Genomic DNA, 24162 nt, shown 5'->3' on the forward strand with positions numbered 1-24162 from the left:
GAGCACATGAGGGAGGAAATACCATTTACCGCATCAGCTACATTGAGAAGCACTGTCCCATCACACCTGAAGTGAGAAGTTAGGTTGCAGAGAGCAGAATGGAGTATGTTAGTATGCATAACATTGTCCTCCAAGGGAGTTGAAGATTTAAGATGTTCATTAATGGAACAATTGAGGAGTATATCTGCTGTAGCCACCTCTTCCTAACTAATAGAAGGGCCACTTTTGAGGAATTGTATATCTCCCAGTCAAACTATGCAATGTGATTGTGTGTAGGGAAGTGTTTGTGCTAATCCGGCTAGGTCTTTCCTTCAAACTGTCTAGGTTTAGAATTAAATGCAGAAGTACAAAATCTCTCCCCACCCTCTCCCTTTCCTACTTCCTCCTGTCACACAGAGCTGTGTTTGAAACATAATCATCTCTTCTGGTGAAGCTTTAATTATATGATTTACTGTTCTAAAATTAAATATGCATATACCAGTAATAATAAAAGGAAGAGAGAGAAAAAAATGTCTAGTTAATTCTAAAATAATCTAGCTATCATACTGATTGGCTGGGAATTGTTTGGGTTCTTTCTGCAAGTGGTATATATAGGCTGCTTGAGACAATGCAAACTAAATATTTCCAGCTATATTTTTCTTCCTTTTCAATGAAAATCGATTGGGTGTGTGTCTTGTATTTTCCTATGTAAACAGCCGTTTTTGTTGTTAATATACAGTCACTTGTAATTTCATAATTTTGTTTTTACTGACTAATATGAATATACATTTACTGCAGATTATTATTTCCAACTTGGAGTTGACATTTCTCTTATTTTCTAGAGAATGCATTGTGCAGCATAAAGCCTTCAAAAATGGATGGAATTCTGAAAGGACTAGAGCAGGCATGGGCAAACTAAGGCCCGGGGGTTGGATGCGGTCCCTTGGGTGCTTACCCCAGGTCCTCCTTATTTTCCCTATCCTCTTGGCAGAATGACACAGTGGTCTGCCATGTTCTTATGGCAAAAAGATGGGGAAGGATGCCATGTAGTAGCTGTCAGGACCCAGGCTGCAGAGCACCAATAACCATGCGCAGAGACCAGAATCTATCTAATATCTTTATTAAAGGAATATATAAAGTCAATAAAAACAAGTGTAGAATATAGTTCAGAAGTAGACCTTTCAGGAAAGGTCAAATATAGTCCAGGAAAACAATGTCCAATATGTGATATTAAAGTCCAAAGTTATAATCCACTTCACCGAAACACACACTATTTGGCAAGCAATAGTGTGGGGAACTGTCCATAGTCTTTGAGGCTTAAGGTAAATCCGAAGGAAACTGGAAAACAAGGCTTGAATCAGAGAAGCAAGGTCCGTGGTTTAAAACGCAAGGCAAGGCAAGACTTGAAACTTGGCAAGATCAAACTTGAAACAAGGCAAACATGAATCAAAAACTGAGTCCATAGAAGTCCATGGTACAAGGCTGGGCTGGAAACTTGATCCGGGATCTGGGAACTGGAGTACGAAGTCTACACACGATTTCACTCCTCAAGCCGACGAATTGACTCCGCAAGGATTCCTTTGCGGGCAAACACCTATATAGGATCTTGTTTTCCCGCCAAGGAACACTTTCTCTGGGGAACAAGAAACGAAACCTATACTGTGTCCAGATGCATGACTCCTTAAAGTTTCCCAAGGGAAGCAGACTTAATCAGCTAATTGTCTGGCAGCTATCCTGGCGCTCCGGCGAGTCGCCTCTCGAGCGCCCCTATCTTGATTATAATAATCCTGGCGAGAAAATGGGGGAAATTTCTGCTCAAGGCTTGTTTGGCTGACTTCTTGTGGGCAAACATCTTGCAGGTGCAAGGGCTCCAAATCTGGCAGAAACGGTGGGAAACCCAAGTTTTCCTCTTCATCTGCCACAATAGTACATGGAACGGGACTACATGGCCCATGAGTCATCACAGTAGCTGAGAGCCCTCTGGAGCATTCTGAGTCCCAATGTGTCTTGCCCTCCTCTCGGCATAAGGACAGTGTGAACAGCCCCATCCTTATGCCAGGAAGATGGCTTAAGGAAGACATGTGTTGGCTGAGAGCCCCCCGGAGCACTCTCAGCCGCCGCCTGTCTTGCCCTCCTCCTAGAATAATGCCAAGAGGGCAGCCCGAGGATTGGAGAAGAGGATTGTGCAGTCGTCATGTGTCCCGCCTTCCTCCTGGAATAAAGATGGGGCGAGCAACCCTGTCCTTATGTTGAGAGATAACCTGAGGATGTTCCGGGAAAAAAGTTTGCCCATGCCTGGACTAGAGTGTGAACTCCTCTGAACACATACAAAATTTAGTATCAAGCTTGGAAAAAATAATTGAATTCCCAGAATCCCCCAGCTAGCATTGACATGGGTCATGCTGGCTTGGGGATCTGGAAAGTATTCTCCAAAAAATAAGCTCCCCAAGGTCTGATAGGGTGTGGAGAATCCAAGGTGAAATTCCTGCTCAGGTATAATTTGCAACCAATTTTTAAAAAGCACATCTGGCTGGATTAACTTGTTAAGAAAGAAGGAAGTTGCCTTATGCCAACTCAGTGTGTCTGCCTGCTTTTCTTTATAATGGTTCTCTATTCCATCACCTGATTCTTTTAAACTGAAGATTGTTTGGGAATGAAACTGGAATCATAGGGCCCTTCCACACAGCCATATATCCCAAAATATCAAGGCAGAAAAATCCCACAATATTTGGTTTGAACTGGGATATTTGAGTACATACTGCCATATATTCCAATTCAAAGCTGATAATCTGGGATTTTATTCAGCTGTGTGGGGGGCTTAGAGTATCCAACAAATGTTCTGTCAGTCCTTCAATTTCCCTTATAGTTTTAATGGTTTAATCTACCATTATATGTTTTTGATTTAGATATGTTATATATTTTATACATATGTGAAGCATTGAATTTTTCCATTTATTATGTTGTAAACCGCTTTGAGTCCCCCCGGTGGTGAGAAAAGCGGTATAAAAATGCAGTTAATAACAAAAATAATAATAGAAAGAACATTTTTATCAAATCTGTGAATAATGAAATGTTCAAAAGTTAGCAAGCAGAAGTTGACCATAGATTTGTGCTGAAGGAGTTAGAAAGGTGTTCTCAGAGGCTTTTTATTCAATTTTTTCCACTTTTTCAGGGGCCCTGTGCACCTAACTCCAGCAAATGTGTGGTGCTAACTGTTCTCCATTCCTGATAATGGTCACCTAGTAATATGCTAGAATACAAATGCTCTGGGCTATGTTAGTATAGTTCATCACAGATTCTGGTTTGTGGTAGGAATTATATGGCCTTCCAAATGTTGCTAGACTGCAAGCATATCCAATGGTCAAGAGTGATGGCAGCTGCGGTCCACCATTTGAAGGTCTACAAGATTCTCATCCTTGGGTTAGGAATTACACTTGAATTCCCCATGAATGTCTTTGGTTTGTCTTCTGAACATTCAGTGTCTAGATTCTTCCTTCTCCACTTCAAACACTCAGATTCTTTGGCATCTAATTTTTCATGTAGCTTGACCTTAACACTAGAAAATTGGATTAAAACAATGAAATACTTCTTCTTGACCATCCAGGATTAATGATGTGCTGCCTGAAAGCACCCAGAAGTGGAGATCTGGCATGGAAGAAAATGCAAAATAGAAGAAATGAGCCAAAACAGAGTCAAGGTCCAGATGTTTTCATTCTTTGCCCTTGTGCCCATCAGATCAGAGTTTTTGGCAAATCTAGTTATTGCTAAGGCATCACAGTCACACCCATCAATGTATTTGGAGGTTTCTTTGTGTCTCTTGACCTTATTGGCAGCCTGATTTTACAGTAATTGTTCTGCTTTGCTCAGAAGGCTGTCGCTATCTCGATTTAGCTCTGTAGGAATTAAACGTGGGTAGACAAAACAACTGTTTATAATTATACACATTTCACATATCTGTGCTTGCATCTATCAGTGCTTGCATCTTATTATACACAAAGGCGGTTTCTGTTGTTTTGAGTCCTCTGACTGGAGTGCATTCAGAAAATCTAATTATAGGGATGTACATTTCTGAGAAGCCCGGCATCTTCACATATACTCTACATTTCCTCTTTTTCTCCCCTCACCCATTTTACCACTCCTTCCTACCCACCCCCACTATCCACCCAAAAAGTGCTTTGAAAGACTTTGCAATTAATCTTCAGCTTCACTTGATTGGAATTTATAATTCTTGGTCGACATCTGTCACTGGCACCACAAAGCAAGTGAAAACTACAACAGCTAGTGCGTCTTTTGTGGATTCTCATACATCTACACCCACCCCCTTCCTACGTTTATGCATACACAGATTTTACTAGTAAAGATAGTTAGCAATTTACATTTAAATCAAGTAAAATAAAAGAAATGCAGCTTTCTTAGTCTATTTTTTGAAGTCTAGGGAAACAATCATTGTTGATATGTTTAAGATAAATAGGATACAAAACAATCCAATTAAACTAACATTTCTTTCTCTATCTTTCTATGAAGGGAGATAATCAAATCAAACATATCTGTTCATTCTGTGGTTCATGAAGATGTCCTTTAATTTATGGGAAACACCCAAGCTCTAACGTTTTCACACCTTGACTCTGAACTCCTTGTCCTGGTTCTGAAAAGTGTGTGTGTGTGTGCATGTGTGCATATTATGGTATTCTTGCAAGATATTCCCAATTTATGGTGACCCTATCACCATATTCTCTGGGCAATATTTGTTCAGAAAAGATTTTGCCATGGTTTTCCTCATTACCATTTATATTGGGTGCTTTCCAGGAACTGGAAAGTTAACTTGTCATCCCCCCACAACTTATCAAAGGTCACATTCAACAACTAGGCTAAAGAAAATGCAAAAAAGCAATTAGTTGGCATCCCCTTGCTTTGATGCTAATTAATATTCCTAGAAGTCTTGGGAAAACCTGACTGGGACTTTGAAAAAGGTATGTCTTTATCATATCCCGTGGCCTAGTGGATTAAAGCCTTGTGACTTAAAGGTTGGGTTGCTGACCTGAAGACTGCCAGGTTCGAATCCCACCCGGGGAGAACGCAGATGAGCTCCCTCTATCAGCTCCAGCTCCATGTGGGGACATGAGAGAAGCCTCCCACAAGGATGGTAAAAACATCAAAAACATCCAGGCGTCCCCTGGGCAACGTCCTTGCAGACAGCCAATTCTCTCACACCAGAAGCAACTCAGGTTGCTCCTGACACACACACACAAAAAATCATATATTTTATGGAGTGAAAATGGCAAGTTTACAAAGTCATTCTTTCTTCCTTTCCTTCCTTCTTCTTTCCATTGGTGCTATTGCAGTACATTTAACAAGAGCTTAGAGGCTACAAAGATAGGCCCAGGATCACATGTAGCCCATAGGCCAGTATGGCTCATGTTTCATCCAAACATACATATATGTCTGCTCAGAGGGAAGAAGGTGCAATTCAGTTTGCTGTAGCTCCCCATTAAGGTATTGCACTGAATCCACAGGGTTTACCTGAATCCCCAGATCAACTCCATAGCTTGGGTTCACTGCAGACAGCAAGATTGCCCTTATTCCTAGTTGTGTGGGCACCTATGCTAAAGACAGGAGAAGGCACCCATGATGGCCAGCAGCTCTGTGGCTATCTACTAGCAGCAATGGTCATTACAATAAAATGATAATCCAGTGGGGATGATGCCGACTCCACCTTGCTGGGCCAGTGCAGAGCATTCCTGCTCCAGACCATAGACTCACCCTGAGAGAAAGAAGTTTGTAGCCTAAGTTTTTATAGATTCAGTCTATGCACCTGATGAATTAGTCTGAATCTACAAACGCTTATACTACAAACTTCTTTCCCTCAGCTGGTCTGAAAGGTGCCACAAGATCCCTTTGCAGATTAATTCCAAATGTCTGTATTTATTCATTTTATTTAGTTCACATCCTTGTGTGTGAGAACTGCATAACGCCCGGGCTGACCTTTTCTGTTTGAATATGTTGTGAGGCAAGGCTTGTGAAAGGTTTATGAAACAACCCGCCACCATATCATTACAAATCTTACCAATACATGACAGACAGCACTTAGCTGAAGGAAACAGCAGGCAGCTGAATGGCCTTAGAGACTCTTTAAAAGGGACACTTTGACACGCCATCAATCAGCAGTGGAAGTCTCTAGAGGGCAGCTTTTGCAACATGTTAGGAAGAGGTGGGAAGCTGTTAGAACAAAAATGGGGAAAGGGGGGATTTGACTGATATTTTCGTAGTAAAAGCCCCCCCCCCCCCCGCCATCCCTTGGTTGCAGTTTCTCAGGAACACACAGTCCTGTCAAAGGGCAATTCAGGTTAATGACTACTGATGTGACTAAAATATGTAGTTGACTGAAAAAGACAAAACTAAACTCAAACTGTCTTAGTAACAATAGCAAGACATTTGGGATTTGGATAATTAAGAACCACATGCAATGGGATTTTAACTAAAAGTATGGTAGATTTCTTGCGGTTTCCTAACAATTTATGTCATTAAAAGAATTCAATATGGCTTTTTTCAGATTTGTACTTGAAGACAGGGGGTTGGACTAGATGGCCCATGTGGTCTCTTCCAACTCTACTATTCTATGATTCTATGACTCCACTTTAATACTATTTTTGAAGGATTGCAATGCTTCTGGTTGAGTTTCTTTCCTTTGTCTGGTTCAGTGGTTCCCCAACATTGGCGCTTTGGATGTTTTGGACTTCACCTCCCAAAAGTCATAGAATCATAGAATTGTAGAGTTGGAAGAGACCTCACGGGCCATCCAGTCCAACCCCCTGCCAAGAAGCAGGAAAATCTCATTCAAAGCACCCCCGACAGATGGCCATCCAGCCTCTGCTTAAAAGCCTCCAAAGAAGGAGCCTCCACCACATTCCGGGGAAGAGAGTTCCACTGCCAAACAGCTCTCACAGTGAGGAAGTTCTTCCTGATGTTTATTTATTTATTTATTTATTTACATCATTTATATTCTGCCCTTCTCACCCCGAAGGGGACTCAGGGCGGATCACATTACACGTATTAGGCAAACATTCAATGCCTTTTTAACACAGGACAAAGACAAACAAACATAGCTCTGAGTGGGCCTCGAACTTATGACCTCCTGGTCAGTGACTCATTGCTCTCCCGTCTGCACCACAGCCTCGGGCCAAGGTGGAATCTCCTTTCCTGTAGTTTGAAGCCATTGTTCCGCATCCTAATCTCCAGCGCAGCAGCAAACAAGTTTGCTCCTTCCTCCCTATGACTTCCCCTCACATATTTGTACATGGCTATCATGTCTCCTCTCAACCTTCTCTTCTGCAGGCTAAACATACCCAGCTCTTTAAGCTGCTCCTCATAGGGTTTGTTCTCCAGACCCTTGATCATTTTAGTTGCCCTCCTCTGGACACTTTCCAGCTTGTCAACATCTCCCTTCAACTGTGGTGCCCAGAATTGGACACAGTATTCCAGGTGTGGTCTGACCAAGGCAGAATAGAGGGGTATAGCATCTAGATCCAGCCAACTTGGCCAACAGTCAGGCATTCTGAAGGAACCACGGGTTGTCCATCCATTCTAACCATGTAACCCACACAGCACAGCTGGAAATCCTTAATCTCTGAGTTGTATTTCTTATCAATTTATTGCCTTACATTTTTAGATGTACACTTAAATCTTACACTTCAAAATGCATGGAATGGAATGACTTTAACAAGAATCAGACTCCTTTGTCCTTCATTCAGGGTCTTTCTTCTGGTCATAAAAACCTCATGGCCTCCAGGAAATCATGCCAATTATTATTCCTGGCAAAAAGAGACTATTTATCTTCCTAGAGTCCTTCAGGAGCAGCAATTCTGTTTCAAAGGTCCCACCACATCTTATTTATCTTAGAAAGCTCTTGAATTGTTTTATAAAACTGGAAGTGAATTTTGAGGGGTCCTGCAGGTGATCCTCCTTTTGTTGTCCACTCTTGATTAATATCTACGTATCACCTACCCTCAACATTTCACACATGGAAATAGGAATATGTTTGTCACACCTTAGGCTGGATCTACTTTGTCCTATATCCAAGGATCTGATCCCAGAGTATTTGCTTATCCCAAATTATCTAGCAGTGTAGACTCATATAATCAAGTTCAAAGCAGATAATCTGAGGTCAGATCCTGGGATATAGGGCAGTGTAGATCCAGCCTGAATCTCATACCAGTAGTCCGGTTCTTACTGGTATTAAGTCATTCTCAAGCCAGAGGTTTTTAAGAGGTCATCAACAGCCCTAATCAGGTTTTGCAAACTTAATCTAGGGCCCCTTCTACACTGCCATATAATCCAGATTATCAAATCAGATAGTCCACATAATCTGCTTTGAACTGGATTATATGAGTCTACACTGCCATATAATCCCATTCAAAGCAAATGATCTGAATTTTATATGAGAGTGTAGAAGGGGCCATAGTTTTCTTGATTACTTCAACCCATCTGTAATGAGGTCCCCCTCCTTCTTCTTTAGTTTTTCTGTTTATTTGTTCCTTGGGGAAAAAGATAGTCAGAGTTTTCTTCTCAGGACATGGTCATAGATAACCACTTGCAGGTAGAGGTCTGTTTTGACTGGAGTTCGTGTTGTGTTGTCTTCCTCTTTTGATATTTCCTTCAGAGTTACCAAGTATTATCATCATTTCCAAACAGTCATGTCACCCTATCAGCCTTCTTAATTGTCCAGCTTTCACGCCCACACTTCAAAACCAGAAATAACATTGCATATATGATTCTGCCTCTGGTATTTAATGATATATCTTTACAATTAAAGCTCATTTTAGCTACTTTATACGCACCCTTCTAAACCTTGGTTTTCTGATTTCTTGACTTCCAGTCGTCATTTTTATTTATGAGTAGGCCAAAGCATAGAAGTTTATTTTGATGCTTTTATAATCCACTTTTATATAATTCATTTCTGTTCATTATTTTACTCTACTCCAATTTTAAATATGCTTTTGCTATTTAGACTTCAGCACTACTCACTAACACATTCATATAATCCTTAATGCTATGGGACAAATGGGGGAGAAAGAGAATCACTGAAAAATGCATTGGGCTAACGCGAAGATTGTGGGAAACTAAGATTAAAAAATCAAATTTAAAATGTGAACTACTAAATGGTGGCTTGTAGATGCTTTTAGAGAATCAAAAATTGCTTCTTCAGCCTGTTAGAAATGAGCAACCAGGCAACTCATGTCTCCTGAATAACATATGAATTGCTTTTGTCTTGCTGGCATTTAAAACAGCATGGCAGCTAAGATCTTTTAATGTACAATCCCTGTTCAAAAGTGTGTTCTGCAAAATGGTTTTCTATGGAAACATCCCCCAGGTGAAATACATAATGGCTGATACAGTTTAAAGATGAACATTGGTTTCCCCATAAGAAGCAAATGTCTCTTGTTTCCACTTGATAAAAGGATGTATGTTATTAAAACCAGGCACTTAGGCCCTGACTGAAAAGAAAAATCCTTCAGCAATTGCACTTGATGTCTTAGAATCCATATTATCTGATTTTGACTATGGTTGGGACCCATGCTGTGTTAGCAGGATCTAGCAGACCTTATTTAAGTATGTGGCTTCTTTGACCAGCTGTTAGTGTCTCAATACCCCCATAGCATATGCTACGTTTCACTCGTGTTGGACCCTGGTTTAACTGTTGTCCCAGGCTAGGATCAAATCTCTTACAATGTTCTGGACTTTGGACCTCATCACATGGAGGTCCAGAAGCCAGGGGGCAGTGTGGAAAAACCATGGGGTACTACCCAGTGTTGTCCCCTTACCGTTGTGAGTTGTGGGCTGCCATCCCACAAAGTTTCTGTGCTGTTCCTGGCTTCTTCAATTAAGAGATGACTAGTCACACGAATCCTCAAGGTTCCTTCTCCATACGCTGTTGGCATGCTGCCATCACAGAGCCCAATGCAGCTTCACCAGAACTAGCCCCACGTAATTTAATGGGCTCCAGTGGACTCTGTCCTGGTAACGTGCTGGCAGTGTGTAAAGACAGGGAAAACCACCCGTCTGATGAGGTTGTTTGTGATGGACATTGTGAGCAATTTAAATGACATAATAATATGGTGAAAGGTCTCACAAAAAAGCATTGCTAGATTTGACCTATATACTTAAAATTAGGTCAGTAGATTATAGCTAGCCTAGTATTTGATTTGGAAAAGGGTCCTGTGTAGACATATCCTATTCAGTCTTAGACTAGGATTCTTGCAGTAAGGAGCTGCTGAAGTGAGAAACAACAATCATCATCATCATCATCATCATCATCATCATCAGCTTTATTTACATCCCGCCCCCTCTCTCCAAGGGGACTTGGAGCAGCTTATAACAGGAAAGACAATATAAATAATAATACACACACGAAAATTCAGGAAAAATTTAATCAACAGAAGCAAAAAAAAAATCATAATACATAGGAAAGAATAAATAACAGTAGACATGTTAAGTATAAGTCAAAAATACCACTCATATCAATTACATCTAGCAAAAGAAAATTGATTGAATTCAGATGTGTCTAGCCTTGAAAGGAATAGCAATGCGTCTATAGGGAATTATCTTGGGGTTATATAGATCTGTACTTAGCAAAATAGTACAGTCAGCCTTAAGTATCCATACATTCTGTATCCATGAATTGAACAACCTACTGTTTGAAAATAATGTTCCAAATCTCCCCCTCAAAAATACCCTTGATTTTGCCATGTTGTATAAGGGACATCATTTTACTATGCCATTGTATATAATGAGACTTGAATATCTACAGATTTTGATATCCACAAAGAATCCTAGAACCAAACCCCAGCAGATGCTAAGGGCCCACTACAATGCAAAGGGAAATTGGGGGGGGGGGGGGGTTAGAGGAAGTCCATACTATCACTGCTACCATATGGCTAAGAAAATTTTGCGTTAGAAAGGAATTTTAGTTCCCCCATCATTAATTAAAGCAATAATGATGCCTCCAAGTAGGAATTTCTCCCCCTTGCTGTCATAAATGTTTTTTGCTTAGACCCAAGAGTTCTATCATTGCAGAATGAGATATGGAGAACCAATCTCACCAATAATTCTTATATTTGCATTCCCGGGTCACTTCGTCTGCCCCTTTTCTTAGGGTGCCTAGACTGTATTTTAGAGTACTGACATTATCTCAAAAGTAAAAATATAGAGTGAAGGAAAATTTGAGGTACAATGTTCCCTCATTAGCGCGGGGGTTACATTCCAGGACCACCCGCGAAAAGTGAAAATCCGCAAAGTAGGGATGCTATATTTGTGTTGTTTGCAAGTAGCATCTCTGTCCCCTCCTCGCCTCTCAAGCACGCGCATGTGCGCTCCCGCCGCTGCCACTGCCTTGTGAGGCGAAAACAAAGCTGCTTCAGCCTCCTTTTCTCTCCCTTCCTTAGGCTTTTCCTTAGGAAGGAAATAGAAAGAGGGATTTATACAGGATTTATAATATTATTTTATGATTTATACATTTATTTTAGTGTTTATTAAAAACCCGCAAAACAGCGAGGGCGTGAAAAGTGAACCATGAAGTAGCGAGGGAACACTGTATTCTTATTTCAGGGTACAGTGCTCTCATTGTGGCCTCCATTCTAGCGGGCAAACACATACCTTGTCCACCACTGATTTAAATAGATGCAGGTCAGAGAAGAGTCTGGCAAACATGCTGATACCAGTGAGCTTCATCAAACTTATCTGCAATGTTTACAAAACCATGTAGTAACAGCAGTTTGAGCAGCAAAAGACTATGACAGTTATACTGAGTCACCAATACTGAGCAAGCATTATTTCTAAATTAGGCACACTGTTCTTTGTATATTTTTTAAAGGATTTCAAAGCTGGTATCATTATCAGTAGAATGTGTCAAGATGTTTCAGACATAAGTCACAATGACTCGTACAGGTTTGATTTATCTTGGAATCTTGAGAAGCTTACAAGATTCTATGTCTACACAGACTTTTTCTTCAGCATAGCTCTACCTTGTATATGTCTTATGATCAATTTCTAATCTCACCTCACCAACAGTTTATAAAATTAAAACAGTGGTCACATCTACACCGGCTGTTTATGATGGAGCAGACTGGAGCATTGAGTATTATGTTCCAGGCTGGCCCCAGAGCAACCATAATGGCAACCAGATGCACCCAACAAAATCCATAGTGGCACCACATTGGCGTACAACTGGCTCAGCAAATCAGAAATAACATTGGCCCTACTTGGTCATCTTGTTATCCATGTTGCTATACCACCACTCCCTTTCAACTCCAGAGCTCTATCATTTGTCAAGTCTGCTGATGTCAAAATTGGGCAGCTACATAACCAGCAAGGAGAAGGTCAACCTCCTTGTTCTTGATGGTTAAATAGGCACCCAGCTCTAGCATCACAGATGTAACTACGATGGACAGTCGTTCACAGCAACCTCCATGGCTGATGGGAAGCAACAGTGACAAGACAGAGATGAGCCCCCCCCCCCCTCCCTGCACTGATCAATGCTATAGTACCCATTTGAACAAGTGGTTAGGCTAAACTGAACCTGATCCAGCTGCCCAGACTTCCAGAAAGCTTGCAAATACTCCAGAGTTTCCTGCAACTCCAGAGTGTCCTCCAACTTGCCTACAGCAGGGCAAAGTTGAGTTAAGAGCAGACAGTCACTAGAAATCACCAAGCATCATGGGGACAACCAGTGATGGATTCAAGGTTAGTCTGAGGTTTGTGTGTGTGTGTGTGTGTGTGTGTGTTAGTTTAGACAAGCCCATTGACAGTTTTTTAGGACAAGGTCAGTTTGTCCCACAAAATTTGCCAGTCACTGCAAGATTTTTTTTCACGTCAAATTAGTTTTTGAATCATGAAGGATTTTGTCTGTTTGTATGTGTGTGTGCATAGTCATACTCTAAAGCCCCCATTTATTTTATGCAAAAACACATTTCTTTTTGCACATAAAAAAACTGTAGTGGAATGTTTTAAAATGTTCCCAAATGTAATAAACACATTAAAAACCTATTTATAAATGTGGAAAAAACCTTGCAGTCTTACCCAAAGAGGATTCTTTTTTGTTCTCACCTGCAAGGACAAAATAAGCCAAGATTTAGATCTCTTTGTGAGACCATTCTAACCTGTAAGGAAGCTAAATGTTTCTCCCAAGGGATCCTTAATGAGCTTGGCAATCTAGCAGCCTCAAAAAGTCATGCCATTATATTTTCCTGGTCCAAAGGGCATCTCCAAGTCATCCGTGGGCTCCTTCATCTGGTTTCTCAGGAGTGTGGCATGCTTATATGGAACTGGGTTAAAAACTGGCAGTTCAGCCTAGTCACTTCCAAAGTGCTTTGCAAACTGTAGAATTAATCAACGGATTGTCGGAGAGCTGCAGACTTATTACTTTTTAATGGCATTTTTTATTACTTGCTAATTATAAGGTGGAAAAGGTGTGAGGCACAGCAAGTATCCTAGTTCCTTAAGTAAATCAGAGCAGAAGGTCGCCATAAATTGAAAAGTTATTAACTGCATACTTTGCTGAAGATATAATGCTTACCATTAGAAAACCTTGAAATAAAGAGACACTTTTTTTTCTTCTCTCCCCTCCTTTTTTTTAATGTCCACAGATGGCACAAGCTAATTATTCTCATTTGTATCGCACCTTACACCTCGCTTGATTTTTTTTCCTGGAATGTTGAAAAACAGATGATCACGTCAGTTTTTGTAGCTGTGTGAGAGATTTTTTTCATTAACAGGATCAGGCAGGACCATCTGTGAGTTCTAGTGAAAAGTTTACCACCAACAGTGAATCCCAAACTTTCAAACAATGAGTGAATGCATAATTTATCCCAGGGAAGATAACAATGCTTTGGCAAATTTGGCTCAGGGTTCATTTAGCTCAAGATGCATATTGTTCAATCTGTTTCAGAAAGACATTTGGCGGAAAAGTACAAAAAAGGTGTAAATCAAATGCGTGCAATGAAGGGGTTTCCCCTACTGCTGGCAGGATACATATTCTTTCTATTATTATTATTATTATTATTATTATTATTATTATTATTATTATTACCATCATTCTCTTCACAACCACCACAACTGCAACATTTTATATTGTCAGTATTCTCCTACTCCTTCCAGCTCCATAACACTGCCTAAATTTGAAATTGTCCACACATGTAGAGATAGTAACACCTTTGCTTTCTTATGATTCAATATGGATAAACTTAGTTTCATGAGCAAAATCATTTTTTAAAGTTGCATAAAATTACCTTCAGGCTATGCATGTAAGGTATATGTGAAACATAAATGTATTCCGTGTTTGCACTTGAGTCCTATCTCCAAGATATCTATTATGTGTACGTATGCAAAATCTGAAATCCAAAGGTCTTCTGGTCCCAAGAATTTTGAATAAGCAATACTAAATATTTATTGTTTTTGTAAACTTGGATTTCAGAGAACACTATGGATGAGAGACATCCAAATCACCCTGTTGCTCAGATCTTGCAAATGTGAATTTCTTGAAAGCTTAGATTCAACCCGTTGTGTATTCAATTGTATATTAAGATGTTGCAGGATTAAATAAGTCTTGCCACTTTTTTCCATGTGATTTCTCAACTTTGAGATAGAGACAGAATGTAGGTAATCCTCCACATATAGGGAATCAATATGGACCTGATCAGTGCAAATGAGAAGGAAATCTATTTACATTTCATGCTAAAATTTACTAAGTCTTCACATTCAGAGTTCAAAGAACACAACACTTTAACATTTGGAATGAAAGACAAAGGGAAACAGACAGATTTCTTGTCCCTAACAAAGATTCCTAAACCTAGGGGGAAATGTTGTGGAGAGTCCCTCCAAATTAGGAATGAACTATGGTCACTAGTGAGAGAAATTATTGGGCATGAAGCAGTTAAAATAAAACACTTGGAAAGCTCATTGGTTTAAGTCAGAGAAATTTAACCATCACCCTCATGTCCAAGTTGAAATAAAGAATATGTAGGCTTCACTTTGGATCAGTGGACACCAGATGGACAACCCTTTCTGAGAAAATATATTTTAAAAAAGGGACGTTGCAAAGGGTTGGTTACCTTTTGACCTCTTCTTTCTGGGTTGTTGTCAAGATTTTGTATACAGCCCAGAGCACTGAATGGGTGCTTTATAAATAATAGACAGTCTGTCATGCCTCCATCATTTAACTGTCATTTCCGCAATTATTATTTCTGGTTGGGTTTCTCTGGGGAAAGAATTGGCCAGAGGGTAGAGCTCATGAGGTGAACTGATCCGTATTGGCCATTCAGATTTGCTCCATTGGGCATACTTCCCATAGTGCTATTCGCCTATTTTGTTTTTGAAAAAAACTTCTAGTTTGTTTCTATAGGTTTTATTCAGTCCTTTCAAGTGAATTGCTGGGTCAAGAATGTAAAATAGCTTACTATTATACTGAACAATTGCAGTTGGGAGCATGGAAGCGGCGACGTAGCACACCTTGCTTCTTTACATAGCTTGGTTTGCTTCCCTTGCATTCTCTGCAAAATAATTACATTGCAAACTCATTAATCTGATTGGCCGTGGGGACAAACGAAGCATCTGGATAATCAGAAAATTGGTATGCTGTTTACAAAAGGTCAGTCCACGGGTACATATCTTGTTCAGCAAGGAGGTACAAAATCAGAAGATACAGCTCTGTGTGTGTGTCAATCACAAACTGGAAGACCACTACTAATTTCAAACTATTGGTAGCCTGGAGTTAACACAATGTGTACCCCTATAATTTGCACAGCAGACAAAAATGTGCATTTGAAATATATGAAATCTGTTCCTTTCTAATGTCTTAGGAAAGAATAAAAAAGCACTGTAGAGTTTGAGGAGGCAGTGTGTTACAGTGGTTAAACCAGAAAACTAGGTACTCTTTGATCCCTATCACATATTGATAGGTAAGAAATTGTTAGAATCATAGAATCATAGAGTTGGAAGATGTCTTGTCTTGCAGGAAAACACAATCAAAACACCTTGACAGATGGCCACCCAGTCTCTGCTTAAAAACCTCCAGACTCTACCACCCTGTGAGGCAGCCTATTCCACTGCCAATCAGCTCTGATCTTCAGGAATGTCTTCCTAATGTTTGGGTGGAGCTCCTTTCCTGCAATTTGAAACCATGGCTCTGTGATGTTGTCTCCAGAGCAACAGAATACAAGCTTTCCCCCTCCTCAATGTGTCCTCACGTCAAATATTTAAACATGTCTATCATGTCCTCTCTTGGCCTTCTTGTCTCCAAGCTAAATATACCCAGCTCCCTAAGCTATTTTCATTGGACTTGATTAGTCTTTCATGAAAGTGTTGAGACCACACCTATTCTTCTTCCTTCCCAATTGTTGCAGTTCTTTAGCTGCTCAACTGAGAAGGAAGCAATTTTCCCAGTCCAGTGCTGAATGAGGCTTACTTTCTCACCTCTGAGCAGGGGGGAGGGTTTATCTCTGAGCTGCTGTCGATTGAGATAAGCTCTTTCTCTCCTCCAGCAATGAGAGGTGGGGAAAGAGTCTGTTCCAAACCAATGCAGAACTGAGATAAGCTCTTTCCCCCACAATCAAGCCATGAGAGCACAATCTCTTTCAACTGAGGGGCTGAGGAAAGGGCTTATCTCTGATCTGTAATGTACACAGACAGATCCACTCTGGAAGCTAGAAGGGGAAATGGGATCCTAGCAGTCAGATGGTATCGACCCCATCAAATTTCCTACATGTTTGGAAAGCATCATCTCCAAAGAAGCCCAGCAGACTGACCTACAACATATTTGGATGGAAATATACTTTCCACACTCATTAACTTCTCTAGGACCCAATCATATGTGATGTTCAATATTTGTTTTTAACATGCCCCCCCCCCCATCTTCAGTAATAGAAACTACTGGTGGAAAGTAGACTGGAAGCCATATTTCTACTATTGGGCATTTAGGGTGCACGTGATGCCACTACCTGGCAACCTGTAGCTTTGGGTATAGGCTTGGTTTAACTGTGGTTTAAAAGGTTGGTTTCCAATATTGACTGCAATGACTGCTTTTAAAGAGTGAGAACCAGATATGCTCAATGCATTAATTCATTAAATATAGAGATTGGAATTTTTACTTATGTGACTATAGCTATTTGAAAAATTCTAGGAGCTGGTGTTCAAAAATTGCTATGTTTTGCAGCTGGTGTTGCAAATCGGCTTTGAATGATAGGTTTAATTTTAAATGTACTTTTTAAGGTATTTAACTCTATCCTTTCCCCGTCAACACCAGGAACAATTCTTTTCAAGTTTGGACTAAAACCCAAAATATTGGCTTCCAGTGTATCAAATGTTGTATCTCTGTTGTCTCTGCTCTTGAGGGAGCTACACGTCCCAGTACTTAGCCCTTAACCAAACTATCGGACGGATTTCTAGAGCTGACTTCACTCGTAGTGCTATACAGAAAGTATGCTTGCCATACTTCTGTCAGACTTGCTGCCTAATGAGTGCAAGCCAAGCAAAGCCAAAGGCAGCAACAAACAACAAAAGCAAAGTCTCTGTATTGCTGAAACCAGCAAGCACATTTGACTCAAAAACCTTCATAGCTGTCAGGAAATATCACATTAGTAATATGGAGAAAGGGACAACTGGCATGAGCAAAACCTATGTAGCTTCTGTTCCACCCAAAGAACAGTGGAGCTACACTGACTTGTGTCTGGCCTTACTAAGGCTGGATCTACACTGCCATATAACCCAGTATCAGATCCCAAATTATCTGCTTTGAATTGGATTATATTGCGGTATAGATTCATTTAATTCAGTTCAAAGCAGATAATTTGGGATCAGACACTGGATTATATAACTGTGTTTCTACATCCTAAGTCAAGACCTGGAAACACCAATATTCTGGGATGCTGTAATGTCCTCTTCTTTGGTCCTAATATTTCATTATGAGAATGTAGTATAGTGGTTTGAGAATTGGACTATGGTTCTAGAGCAGGCATGGGCAAACTTCAGCCCTCCAGGTGTTTTGGACTTCAACTCCCACAATTGCTAACAGCCTACTGGCTGTTGGAATTGTGGGAGTTGAAGTCCAAAACACCTGGAGGGCTGAAGTTTGCCCATGCCTGCTCTAGAGACTAGGATTCAAGTCTCTGTTCAGTCCCTGGGTGACCATGGGCAAGTCCTATGTTTTCAGCCTCAGAGAAATGCGAAGACAAGCCTCCTCTGAACAAATTCTGCCAAGAAAACACTCCATGATAGATTTACCTTAGAGTTGTCATAAGTTAAAAATAACATGAAAGGATACAACGACAATCTTGCTTTTAATTATAACTATATTTGCTGGCAGACAGTGGATTGGAGAGTATTTATATGGAATCACAGTCTCTCATATTCTATAGTAAATGAGCCTCTGAATGCATCTGCTTGTAACAATAAACTCTCGAAGGCACACTACTACTACAACAACACATTGTTAAACTGAAGATAAAACTCTTCCCCCTTTTTTCTGCTTGAGAACATCCTTACCTAATGGTTGTCTCATGATCACATTAGGTTTTTTTCCACAGTCATGAATTGAGGTTTTATGATCATGCAGTTATCTATGATGACCATTTATGACCTTTTTTCTCAGAGTCACTGATTTCTGAAGCAGATGCATGGCAGTGTTTAATAAATGTCCACAAACCATTACAAAATCCTTGGATGAAGTTAAAATGAGAGGTTAATTATTTTTATCCCTGCATTTTTATAGCAGAGCAATCAGTGTATGAGCTTCCTGATTGCTTGGTTTCACTGCATTTTTAATTTTTTCCCTTAGTTCATGTAGGCTCAATTAATTCTAAATTTTACAGTTTAGATTCAGATTTGCAATGATATGTGAAGAAAGAGAGATCACCTTGCTAGGTGTGCAAGGGAATAGCTTTTGGGTATTTTAGAGTTGTCATGTTATTTCCCATTCCATTCTTTTCATTTAACTTATATTTTTCATTTTTATTCACCGGAGCCCCCAATGGCACAATGGGTTAAACTGAAAGGTCGGCAGTTCAAATCCGGGCAGCAGGGTGAGCTCCCATCTGTAAGCTCCAGCTTCCCATGCGGGAACATGAGAGAAGCCTCCCACAGGATGATAAAACATCAAACATCTGGGCATTCCCTGGGCAACGTCCTTGCAGACAGCCAATTCTCTCACACCAGTGGCAACTTGCAGTTTCTTAAGTCGCTCCTGACATGGAAAAAAAATCATTTTTAAATGTGTTGTACAGTATCCCAAGTTTGGAAAACAAAAGTCTAATGAAATAGGAATGAAATTGCAGGTGTCATCCATCCCTGCTGCTTTGTCTTCTTAGGGTGCATCTACTTTGTAGAATTAATGTAGTTTGATGCCACTTTAGTTGCCATGGCTCAATGCTATGAAATCATGGGAACTGAAGCTTAGTGAAGCACCAGAACTACTTAACAGGGAAGGTTATAGAACTTCTAAAACTACAATCCGTATGACTTCATAGAATTGAGCCACTGCAGTTGGAGCAAACTGTATTAATTCTACAATGTAAATGCACCCTCAGTTTCCTGGGCTTCATCTATATCTCCAGGAGCAACTTCTGGTCAAACTCAGGTGTTTGGGTGAATGTAAACAGGCCCAAAATGTTCTAGAGGTATTTTCTGTGCCCAAAAATATGTGGGGAATTTTTGGGCACAAAAAACTCACTTCCATACTTTCACCATGTCCTTTCACCGCTACCTGTACCCAGCTATTGCACTTTATTCTGGCCCAGCTCAGAGGTTGCAAGATATTTCTCATAAATAAATCTTTCTGCCTTATCTCCAATCCTGATTATGCTCACTGTGCTTAGAAGGTTACTGGTTACTGTGAATATGTTTTAATTGTATTTTATATGCCTTTGATTTTATATGTTTTAAATGTACCTTGTTGTTGTATTTTGTGGTGCATTTTGGGCTTGGTCCCTATGTGAGCCACCCTGAATCCCTTCGGGGAGATGGGGTGGGATATGAGAATAAAGTTGTTATTGCTATTATTGTTATTATTGTTATTCAGTGTGTAGTATGTCCTCTGTCACACCACCTTTTCAGCTCCTTTTAAAATGTCCTATTTTCTCCCACTTCCTCCCTACCATACTTCAGTTGCTGAAAATGGAAATCAAAATGTAAAAGTAGTTTGCACTCAATTAAATCATCAGCGGAGAGAGGGGAGGCAAAAATAGAAACTTGTTCTTCCCAACAGGCTTAGGGAAAAGCAAACTTCTGTAGCCTACCTAGAGTTGGGGTTTTTTTTCAATAACTCTTCACCACATGAGATTGTATGGTCTCATGTGTCCAGCTGTCATCTTTAATAAAAAATAAGATATGCACTTCCTGTGAATGAAATATCTCATCTGTACAAAAAAAAAAAAGCTCTTTCCTGCTCAGAAACCATATCTACTGTGTTAAAAAGTATGCTTTCTACAACAGCTAATAATTAGTCCTCATGGAAGAAGAATGCCCCTGAATATTTTGTTATGTTGAAATACTGGGACAGTCTCACTGTTCCAATATGCTTTCTGATGGGATTTCCTAACTGTCACAAAAACCAATTTTTCAGCTGGGCAACAAATCATAGAGAGTATTCTTTGCATCCCAACATAAAAGAGTAGGGCAGAGTATCCCCTTCTGGAAAGCAAGGAGGAAAGGGGATGTTTTGCTGTGCTGCTGAATTTTAGTGCTGCTTGTTTTGGCAGTAGTAATTGAGAGTGGCAGAACCACAAAAAACCATTTGGGAACTTTTGTAGCCTGTGGTCATATTTTACCCACCACTACATATGCAGTATGCAACAAACTGGGTAGTATATATGTTTCTGGATGGAAAAGAGAGACTTGCATATTTGAATGTTTCCTCATAAAAGGAAACAATTGATGTTAGAAAAACTACTATATTGAGGAAAAAACGTAAGATCATAATTCTAGCCAAAGAGGACAAGAGGGGCGGTAGCAGGAGGAGACAAGGAAGGGGGAGGAGGAAATGTGGATCCTTTACATTGCTGTTTGACAGTGAAATAGATTTCTCCACAAGATGGTGGATATCAATTGGGGTTTGGATGGCCATCTGTCAAGAGTGTTTCAATTGTGGACTCCTGCCTCGCAGGAGCTTGAATTGGATGCTTGTTCTGTGAGTTTATGAGCTTGCAATTGTGTGATGATGATGATTTTGAACTGTCATGGTTTCAACCTATGGAATTCTATTATTACTAGTATTACTACTACTATTGTTATTATTTATTTATTTATTTATCCACCCCACCCCACCCCTGCCCCCCAGAAGAAGACTCAAAGTGGCTTAACATGAAAACATCAGCATAACCATTTATTTAATATACAAATATGCAAAATTTAAAATAGGATTAAATATAAACAGTATTTTTTAAATCCCAGTTAAAAACCATTAAAACAAATCCAAAGTTAAAAACCACAACAACCCCTGAATTGATTGTAAAAGCAGTTGTCCAACACTGCGCACAGAAAACTGAACAAAGACAGAAGGAATTGAAAATGTGTAAACAAAAAAGAGTCCAAGTCTTGGGTTGTATAGAAAAGATTTATTCCACTAATTAGTCCAAAGAAAATAAACATTTTTTTAAAAAAAAGAAATACATCCCAAGATTCAGAATCTCTTTTTCACATCTGACCCAGTATGACACCAAGATTCCCACTTTGAAGAGCAGGCCTTCTGCCCAAATCCCAGAACAACCTAGTCTCAGCTATTTGAGACAACGCTGATAAAGGCTGTCTGAGAATGTAACCTAAACCACCATATTTGCAGAAAATGATATCTGTTGCAAGTGCTGATGATGCTGATGCCTGCTGTATTGATTCTGATGTCAAGATGTTCTTTGTGGCTCAGAGACCGAATTCCTTTCTTTTGCCTTTGGGATTGTTCTTAATGATAGGCATGTTTCCAAGAAATGGCCATCTCTTGGCTTTCTCATTAAAATACAGGCTGGGAGAAAAAAGCACTGTTTTCTCACCATAAGCTGTGACAGTGGGTGGAAGGGAGGGGGAAACTGTCTCGATTTCCACTTTCATGACTTGAAAGAATTTATTGGCCATTAGATCCTGCCTGTATTCTCCTTCTGTTCTACCCACCACCCTCCCTTCCATCTCAGAACATAGCCGATAACATTTTTGCCAAGGAGCCTGCCTTAAATCTTTAACTAGGAAAGCCAAAGTTTTCATCTACATTCATTTATACTCAACTGCAAGGAAGAAAATCATGAGTTACTTTGCAGCAAAACTTCCAGCCTTAATAGTTGTGTTGTAGGGAGATCAATAGCTGGGTAATGAGCTATCCATTTTCTTCCCTCTGCCTTAACGGGGGAATCTGGGTGTGCTTATTTTAACGCGGCATTGTGAGATGATAAACTGCCTTTTAATAGAACATTAACATTAATCTAAACAAGATTAGCGGTGCAGAGCATTGTACGAATAAGCTTGCTCAATTAAAACAGATGGCTGCCCGTGCTGAATTATATTATGTTAATGTAGCCCTTTCTCTATTACACACACACACAGGCTCTGTCTTACAGCACTTAGTTTTAGCATCTTTTATTCTGCAAACACTTCTGTACAACGTGTTTATCATATTTATATCCAAATAACAAGCAAGAGAGCAGTATGGTTCCTCTTAATTATACAGGCACTGTTAATCATTCTGATTTTGGTTTTGTTCACATGCATGCACACGTGTACAACCTATACTCACGGATACACAAAGACACACAAGCAGGTTGAGAGTCTTCCACAATTAGTAAAAGCTTTCAATGCTGTGAAGAGAGAAGAGTGAGGAGGAGAAACACAGATTATTTTTCTGCAGCATTTAATGGCCAGTAGGATCCAAAGATAATGATCAACACCCTACATCTTAGCATTGGCGCATGATCTCAGCCACAACTATTTCATATCTGCAAGCTTTGCCAACTAAATCACCACTTTTGTTGTTGTTTTCCTTTTTGGCAGCCGTGAGCTGCTCATTTGGTGGCTTCAAATATGCTTAACATATGTTTTGGGTGGTACTGTGACTTATTGTGTAATAGCGCACCATCGACATACATGGCACTTTGGAGAGTGACAAGCATAAGAATGACAGGTTTTTACCCAAAGATGTTGGAAAGTGAAATGTTGTCTTGCATCAGGGAGAAGGTAAAATGCATGGGGTGTGGCCAGGAAGATGCCAGTTTGGCATGGAAATGGGTACTTGGGTAGTCGACCTCAGAAAAGTTACTTTATTTCAACTGTAAACCACATTGGCTGGGAGATTCTGGGAGCCATTGCCAAAAAAATTCACTTTCCAAATTTTGGCTCAAAAAGGTTGTGTGTAAACTCCGCAATGTGTTGAAAATAAATGAGAAAGCACTATCTCTTTCACTATATGAAAAAGAGATTATTTTAAATTATTTCTCCCACTAGCACATTTTGTTTTTGAAAACCCAAAGAGGGTTTCTATTCCTGGTGGAACTCCTCTGTTAGTTTTAAAGGTTCTAGTGGGACAGCTTTGCATTTGTTTGCAGACAGAAGCAATTTAATTTCCCAGCTCTGGAGAGCAACTGGGATGTGTGTGGGCCATTTGGTGCAATTCAAAGGATATTACACCCAGTTCATTGCCTTCAAATCATCATGAAATCATTCCCATTTGTTGCTGATCTGTTCTCTCTTCATTTTGACTCCTCCTTCTGCTTTTTGCCTCTTTTGTCCTAAATCTTGAATGAGACAGCTGTTGGCTCTTGAAACTGAGAAGGCTGAAACTTTCTTTTTCCTTCCCTTAATGAAATTCTCTACTGACTGAGATGCTCTAGATAGATTGGTCCCTTAGAGTCTGCTGTGGAAACTGCAGATACCAAAGGTATAAATCCCATTGGTGATATGTTATGAGTGGTGTAATCCACCACAAAACCACATGCTTGGTAGTGTGTCAAGGAATTGCCTAGTATATTCTGAACATTATCTTCCTCCATTGCCAGGCTGTGAGCTCCATGGAGAATAAGCAAAGCCTGCAGTGAACTGATTTTCAACAGGAGTCATCCAGGAGTGAAAAGCAGTGTGCGGCAAACAGATGTAGAATCTGGCTTCCAGATTGCCGGGTCTGATTCTTCTGGCCTTGGGAGAGCTCCCAAGAAAGGCAGGTGCCGCCTG

General features: G+C 40.1%; 1 protein-coding gene and 1 long non-coding RNA gene across 6 annotated transcripts in view; one reads left to right on the top strand and one right to left on the bottom strand.

The window, feature by feature from the left end:
- cdh4 (cadherin 4) overlaps positions 1-24162 on the top strand; it is a 945608-nt gene that overhangs the window by 496838 nt on the left and 424608 nt on the right. The gene's annotated exons all lie outside the window — the stretch shown is intronic.
- LOC134298528 (uncharacterized) lies at positions 3010-10039 on the bottom strand. Its single transcript, XR_010005641.1, has 2 exons — positions 9798-10039; positions 3010-3872 (listed from the first exon to the last, which is right to left on the bottom strand). It is a non-coding gene; the product is annotated as an uncharacterized LOC134298528 (long non-coding RNA).

The sequence above is a fragment of the Anolis carolinensis genome, chromosome 4, assembly GCF_035594765.1.
Source record: "Anolis carolinensis isolate JA03-04 chromosome 4, rAnoCar3.1.pri, whole genome shotgun sequence".
NCBI classification, from domain to species: domain Eukaryota; kingdom Metazoa; phylum Chordata; class Lepidosauria; order Squamata; family Dactyloidae; genus Anolis; species Anolis carolinensis.